Below are 8,780 nucleotides of genomic sequence, written 5' to 3' on the forward strand. Positions count from 1 at the left end.
GAGAGGCTGACAGCTGGGTCCACAGCCACAGCAAGGAAGTGCCTCCTTATTACGCGCAAAATAATGATTCCTCCACCTGACAGCAGGGACGCACCGGACGGGCCACCGTATTTCGTGAAAAAAAATTCCCCCGACTGCTAGGACCCACCAGCTACATCTTTGCACGCAAGGAAGTGCCTCCTTATCCTCCCTGACAGTCGGGACCCACCTGGTCGAAGCGTACGTAGCGTTGTCATTCTGGTCGCGAACGTGTACGTACATACGATCGGTCTATCTGCAGGCTGCAGTGATGAACCGTGGCCGAGTAAGGAAGGGCACGTGTTGTAGTAGAGGCGCACACGTAGCATGTACACGTATGTACAGCTAGGGTGCAAGATAGTAAATATGGCAATGTAAGTACATACGGGCGGGGTCTCGAATGCCTACTCGCGCATACGTACGGCCAGGGCTTGTGTACATGGCTGGGTCGGAACGGAGAAACTGTGTCGTCGTGTTCATCGGGAGGCAACGGAACGCGTGTTGTTCATTGTGAGCCAACCGGCTTGGATGAAACAGCCGACCGAAACGAGGCCTGGCGTACTGGACGGAAACGCCGATCGAGACAAGGCCTGGCGTACCACAGAACGGAGGAAACGGCCTTGTGTTCGATCGCCTATGGTCGAAACGGGATCCTGTTCATCGGGAGGGGTCTGGCGTACCGCAAAATGGAGGAAACGGACTTGTGTTCAAGTGCCTACGGTCAAAATGGGGTCCTGTTGATCGGGAGGGGTGTGGCATACCACAAAACGGAGGAAACGGACTTGTGTTGGAGAGGTACGGTCGAAACCGGGGTCCTGTTCATCGAGAGGGGTGTGGCGTACCGCAAAACAGGACTCCACGGGCTACTGTTCATCTCCTCCAGCCTCCACTGGCTACTGTTCATCCACCGTCGACCTCCACCTCCTCATGTTCATCCACGGGCTCCTGTTGATCCAGCCTCCACCGCTCCTCCACCGGCTACTATTCAACCACCCCTCTCCACGGGGTCTTGTTCAACCACTCCTCCATGGGCTATAGTTCATCCAGCCCTCCACCGGCTACTGTTCAACCAGCCCTCCACCGGCTAATGTTCAACCAGCCCTCCATGGGGTCGTCCTGTTCATCCAGCCCTCCACGGGGTCTTGTTCATCCACCCCCAACCGGCTCGATCGATCGGGGTCCTGTTCATCCAGCGGCAATGGCCTCTACTACCACGGGGTCATGTTCATCCAACCCCCATCAGGAACTGTTTATCCAACCTCCCCAACAACGCTCACTGTTCATCAAGAGGCAGCAGGTTCCATCGGCTTCAGTTAGCAGCAGTAGCAAAGGAATCACTCGATCGGGTTCAGTTAACAGCCATCGATCAATCACTCGGGATCAGTAATGCGTAGCCTGGAGTGCAATCGCTCGGGTTCAGTAGGCGAACGCCTCGCTCGGGTTCAGTTAGAGCCCAATGATTCGCACCCACGCGCGTACGTGTACGAGAGAAACGTGCATCGCTCGGCCCCCAACCACCCACCGTAACCGGGAGCTCCCCGATATTTTCCTCGCCCTTGCTTCTACCATGTTTTTTCCATCATGGACGGCCCAAAGAATGTCATGCAGCTGCGTCTCCGGCCCGCCCAGGACGAAAAGCCCATTTTCTCTCATGATTTTTTGTCATAGAAGTAGGAGCCCACCACATCTATGATGATACCGGGTTTTGTCACAATTATCGTCATAGAAGTGTCATAAGCATGCAGGAAAAAAATTCGTTCGGCCCAAAATGTCACGGATGTGTCTTTTTTTAGTGTAAATAATGTCCGATCATCACGTGAGATGGAGTAGTTTTCAATGGTGAACATCTCTATGTTGATCATATATACTATATGATTCACGTTCGACCTTTCGTCAAGTTTAACCCGAGTATTCTGCACGTGCAAAACTGTCTTACACCCGTTGTATGTGAACGTAGAGATTATCACACCCGGTCATCACGTGGTGTCTCGGCACGACAAACTGTAGCAACGGTGCATACTCAGGGAGAACACTTATGCCTTGAAATTTAGTGAGGGATCATCTTATAATGCTACCGCCGTACTAAGCAAAATAAGATGCATTAAAGATAAACATCACATGCAATCAAAATATGTGACATGGTATGGCCATCATCATCTTGTGCCTTTGATCTCCATCTCCAAAGCACCATCATGATCTCCATCATCACCGGCTTGACACCTTGATCTCCATCGTAGCGTCGTGGCCGTCTCGCCAACTATTGCTTCTACAACTATCGCTAACGCATAGTGATAAACTAAAGCAATTGCATGGCGTGTGCATCTCATACAATAAAGCGACAACCATTAGGCTCCACCAGTTGTCGATAACTTTCACAAAACATGATCATCTCATACAACAACGTATATCAAATCATGTATTGACCATATCGCATCACAACATGCCCTGCTAAAACAAGTTAGACGTCCTCTACTTTGTTGTTGCAAGTTTTACGTGGCTGCTACGGGCTTCTAGTAAGAACCATTCTTACCTACGCATCAAAACCACAACGATTTTTCGTCAAGTGTGCTGTTTTAACCTTCAACAAGGACCGGCCGTAGTCAAATTGAATTCAACTAAAGTTGGAGAAACAGACACCCGCCAGCCACCTTTATGCAAAACAAGTTGCATGTCTGTCGGTGGAACCGGTCTCTGAACGTGGTCATGTAGGGTTGGTCCGGGCCACTTCATCCAAGAATACCGCCATCAAAATAAGACGTTGGTGGTAAGCAGTATGACTATCATCGCCCACAACTCTTTGTGTTCTACTCGTGCATATCATCTACGCATAGACCTGGCTCTGATACCACTATTGGGGAACGTAGCATGCAATTTCAAAAAAATTCCTATGATCACGCAAGATCTATCTCGGAGATACATAGCAACAAGAGGGGAGAGTGTGTCCACGTACCCTCGTAGACCGAAAGCGGAAGCGTTAGTTTACCGCGGTTTATCTAGTCGAACGTCTTCACGATCCAACCGATCAAGTACCGAACGTACGTCACCTCCGAGTTCAGCACATGTTCAGCTCCATGGCGTCCCTTGAACTCTTGATCCAGCAAAGGGTCGAGGGAGAGTTTCGTCAGCATGATGGCATGGTGACGATGATGGTGGTGTGATCTGCGCAGGGCTTCACCTAAGCACTACGACGCTATGATCGGAGGAGTAAACTATGGAGGGGGGCACTGCACACGGCTAAGAGAACAATTGATGTACTTTTGGGTGCCCCCTGCCCCCGTATATAAAGGAGGAGAGGGAGGAGGCCGTCCAAGGGGCGCGCCATGGGGGGAGGCAACTGACTTGGACTCCATGTCCAATTCGGCCTCCCCCTTCCTTCCGGTGGAGAAAAGGGGGTAGGAGAGGGAGCAGGAGAAGGAAAGGGGGGCGCGCCACCTCCCCTAGTCCAATTCAGTATCCCCATTGGAGGGGGGCGTAGCCACTCCTTGTGGGCTGCGTCCTGTCTCCCCTATGGCCCATGTAGGCCCATTACTTCCCCCGGGGGGTTCCCGTAACCCCTCGGTACTCCGAAAAATACCCGAACCACTCCGAAACCATTCCGGTGTACGAATACCATCGTCCAATATATCAATCTTTACCTCTCGACCATTTTGAGACTCCTCATCATGTTCGTGATATCATCCGGGACTCCGAACAATCTTCGGTCACAACAACACATAACTCATAATTCAAATCGTCATCGAACGTTAAGCGTGCGGACCCTACGGGTTCAAGAACTATGTAGACATGACCGAGACACATCTCTGGTCAATAACCAATAGCGGAACCTGGATGCACATATTGGTTCCTACATATTCTACGAAGATCTTTATCGGTCAAACCGCAATGACAACATACGTCGTTCCCTTTGTCAGCGGTATGTTACTTGCCTGAGATTCGATCGTCGATATCATCATACCTAGTTCAATCTCGTTACCAGCAAGTCTCTTTACTCGTTCCGTAATGCATCATCCCGCAACTAACTCATTAGTCACATTGCTTGCAAGGCTTATCATGATGTGCATTACCGAGAGGGCCCAGAGATACCTCTCCGATACTCAGAGTGACAAATCCTAATCTCGATCTATGCCAACCCAACAAACACCTTCGGAGACACGTGTAGAGCATCTTTATAATCACCCAGTTACGTTGTGACGTTTGATAGCACACAAGGAGTTCCTCTGGTATTCGGGGGTTGCATAATCTCATAGTCAAAGGAATATGTATAAGTCATGAAGAAAGCAATAGCAATAAAACTTAACGATCATTATGCTAAGCTAACGGATGGGTCTTGTCCATCACATCATTCTCCTAATGATGCAATCCCATTCATCAAATGACAACACATGTAGAGGCATACTAGGGACACTTTGTTTTGTCTATGTATTCACACATGTATCAAGTTTCCGGTAAATACAATTCTAGCATGAATCATAAACATTTATCATGATATAAGGAAATATAAATAACAACTTTATTATTGCCTCTAGGGCATATTTCCTTCATAAACTATTAAGTAGTCATCATACCGAGCTTGCCAGACGTTCATAACATTTGCATCTGCTCCTGCAATAGGTGTGTCACCTAGCGGTGCATTAAGGACATAATTCTTCTGTGCAATGAGGATAATCCTCAGATCACGGACCCAGTCCACATCATTCCTACTATCATCTTTCAACTTATTTTTCTCTAGGAACATATCAAAAAATAAGGGAGCTATATCGCGAGCTATTGATCTACAACATAGATTTGCAAATACTATCAGGACTAAGTTCATGATACATTAAGTTCAATTAATCAAATCACTAATGAACTCCCACTTAAGTCAACATCCCTCAAGTTGTCCAAGTGATACATGATCCATATCAACTAACCCATGTCCGATCATCACGTGAGATGGCGTAGTCATCAATGGTGAACATCTCTATGTTGACCATATCTACTATATGACTCATGTTCGACCTTTCGGTCTCCAGTGTTCCGAGGCCATGTCTGTACATGCTAGGCTCGTCAAGTTTAACGCAAGTATTCCACGTGTGTAAATCTGGCTTACACCCGTTGTATGTGAACGTCGAGTCTATCACACCCGATCATCATGTGGTGTCTCGAAACGAAGAACTTTCGCAATGGTGCATACTCAGGGAGAACACTTTTACCTAGAAATTTAGGGAAGGGCTCATCTTATAATTCTACTGCCGTACTAAGCAAAATAAGATGCATAAAAGATAAACATCACATGCAATCAAAATATGTGACATGATATGGCCATCATCATCTCGTGCTTTTGATCTCCATCTCCAAAGCATCGTCGTGATCTCCATCGTCACCGGCTCGAAACCTTGATCTCCATCATTGCATCGTGGTCGTCTCGCCAACTATTGCTTCTACAACTATTGCTAACTCATAGCAATAAAGTAAAGCAATTACATGGCGTATGCATTTCATAATAAAGAGACAACCATAAGGCTCCTGCCGGTTGCCTGATAACTTACAAAACATGATCATCTCATATAATAACGTATATCACTTCATGTCTTGACCATATCACATCACAACATACCCTGCAAAAACAAGTTAGATGTCCTCCACTTTGTTGTTGCAAGCTTTATGTGGTTTCTATGGGTTTCTAGCAAGAACCGTTCTTACCTATGACAAAAACCACAACGGTGTTTCATCAAGTTTGCTATTTTAACCTTCTTCAAGGACCGGTCGTAGTCAAATTCGACTTAAGTAAAGTAGGAGAAACAGACACACGCCAGCCACCTTTATGCAAAACTTGTTGCATGTTGGTCAGTGGAACCAGTCTCATGTGCGTGGACATGTAAGGTTGGTCTGGGCTGCTTCATCCCACAATACCGCCGAATCAAAATAAGACGTTGGAGGTAAGCAGTATGACTATCACTGCCCACAACTCTTTGTGTTCTACTCGTGCATATCATCTACGCATAGACCTGGCTCATGATGCCACTGTTGGGGAACGTTGCATGGAAAACAAAAATTCTACGCACACGCAATGATCTATCCATGGAGATGCATAGCAACGAGGGGGAGAGTGTGTCTACGTACCCTTGTAGACCGTAAGCAGAAGCGTTTCACAACGCGGTTGATGTAGTCGAACTTCTTCGCGCCTCAACCGATCAAGTACAGAACGCACGACACCTCCGCTTTTTGCACACGTTCAGCTTGGTGATGTCCCTCGCCTTCGTTGAGGTAGTAGATGAGTTCCGTCAGCATGACAGCAAGGTGACGGTGATGGTGAAGTGATCTCCGCAGGGCTTCGCCTAAGCACTACGAAAATATGACCAGGGGTGTAAACGGTGGAGGGGGCGCCGCACACGGCTAGGCAATTGTCTGGTGTGTGCTAGGCGCCCCCTCCCACATATATATAGGTGGGAGGGAGGTAGGATCAGCCATAGGAGGCGCCCAAGTAGGAGGAATCCTACTTGGAGTACCTCCCAAGCCGCGCCCCCTGCCATATATAACCGAGGGAGAAGGATAGAGGGGGGAGAGGGAAGGAAGTGGGAATCCTAATCCACACTTTCCTTTCCCTTCTCCCCATTCCTTCCCCTCCTTAGGCTAGCCCATATGGGGGGTGCACCAGCCCCTTGTGGCTGGTGCGTTTCCCCTCTTGGCCCATAAGGCCCATATCTTTTGTCGGGGGTGCCTAATACGTCCATTTTGCATCATGTTTTCCTACTGTTATTTATGATGTTTTTACGCATAACAATGCTTTTTGGAGTAATTCTCATGCCTTTTCTCTCATAATATGCAAGGTACACACAAAGAGGGAGAATTCCGGCAGCTGGAAATCTGGACCTAGAAAAGCTACGTTAGGCCACCTATTCTGCACAACTCCAAACAAGCTGAAACTTTACGGAGATTTTTATGGAATATTTGAGGAATATTGGAGCCAATAAGTACCAGAGGGGGCCCACTAGGTGGGCACAACCCACCTGGGCGCGCCAGGGAGCCCCGGCGCGCCCTGGTGGGTTGTGCTCACCCAGGCCCACCTCCGGTTCCCATCTTCTGGTATATAAGTCATTTTAACCTAGAAAAAATAAGGAGAGGACTTTCGGGATGGAGCGCCGCCGTCTCGAGGTAGAACTTGGGCAGGAGCACTTTTGCCCTCCGGCATAGCGATTCTGGTGGGGGAACTTCCCTCCCGGAGGGGGAAATCATCGTCATCATCATCACGATCAACTCTCCCATCTTGGGGAGGGCAATCTCCATCAACATCTTCAACATCACCATCTCCTCTCAAACCCTAGTTCATCTCTTGTGTTCAATCTTTGTACCGGAACTATAGATTGGTGCTTGTGGGTGACTAGTACTGTTGATTACATCTTGTAGTTGATTACTATATGGTTTATTTGGTGGAAGATTATATGTTCAGATCCAATATGCTATTTAATACCCCTCTGATCTTGAGCATGATTATCATTTGTGAGTAGTTACCTTTGTTCTTGATGTCACGGGAGAAATCATGTTGCAAGTAATCATGTGAACTTGATATGTGTTCGATATTTTGATAGTATCACTGGTGCGCGTCGGTGCTATACAAACGGTTTTTAACCCCTCTCCGCGACGGCATTTGGAACTGTTGCCAACTGAGTGTGGGCGATAGGGGGGTCCTTCCCACACGACCCACAGGGATAGGCCCTCCTGGGATACAGGCTGGGGCCGTGTACGATCGGGCGAGGCATCGAAACCCAATCATTTCCGTAGGTATGTACATCCCACACGGCAATCCGAGAAAAACATTTCCGTAGGTATGTACATCCCACACGGTGAATCCTAGAAAAACATTTCCGTAGGTATGTATATCACACATAGTCAATCCAAGGAATACGTTTCCGTTCTTATGTACATCCCACACAGTCAATCCAGGGAAAAAGTTTCCATTCGTATGTATATCACACACAGTCGATCCAGGGAAAACGTTTCCGTTCGTATGTACATCCACAAAGTTTTATGTGTAGGCTCGTGTGTGAAAGGTGTAACTATCACACACGCTCTGCCTTGGTTAACTGTTTGCTTTTATCAACTACATCAGACATGATTTGATGAAGAAAACTGTGTGGCATTTGGTTATCCATCACAAGCGCTTTTACTGCTAGAACTATTTGCAAAGTTCCATGACACATTTAGCAGGTTTATTAGTTTACAATTAATAATTCCAGTATTACGCAAATTCACATTTCATATCGAACAGTTGTTTGCCAATTTCATACCACGCACATAAATATATTATAACATCACAGTACGATAGCTAAATGAAAACAACACAGTACAACATATAGCTAGTTCAACTTCATAAGAACAATACTAGAACAATATATTCATTTCCCTAATCGAGATAATCTAGGCTCGTCTTATCCACCTCTGCTTTCAGTTCAGTAAGAACCTATTTTGCACGGGCCAACTGGGAAAGTGCCTCCTCCTTCGCCAACACCATCTTAGCAAAGTCTGATTTAAAAAATCTGAGCTCATTCTCCACCTTCCACTTTTTATCCCGCATCTTCAAATACTCTTCAGCATTGACAACAGTTTCTCTAACCCTACGTCAGTTGTCTTCCTCATACATGCTCCAGAGCTTCGCTAGGCACATCTTCAAAGACTTTGGCCACTCTTCATCAACCCACTCCAAGTAAGAACACTTCCCTTTGGCTTCTCCGTGAAGCCATGTCCGAGCGCGCCTTGGGCCCGGGGGCTACTGTCGGCATTCT

Source organism: Aegilops tauschii, chromosome 4 (genome assembly GCF_002575655.3).
Source record: "Aegilops tauschii subsp. strangulata cultivar AL8/78 chromosome 4, Aet v6.0, whole genome shotgun sequence".
Classification (NCBI taxonomy): domain Eukaryota; kingdom Viridiplantae; phylum Streptophyta; class Magnoliopsida; order Poales; family Poaceae; genus Aegilops; species Aegilops tauschii.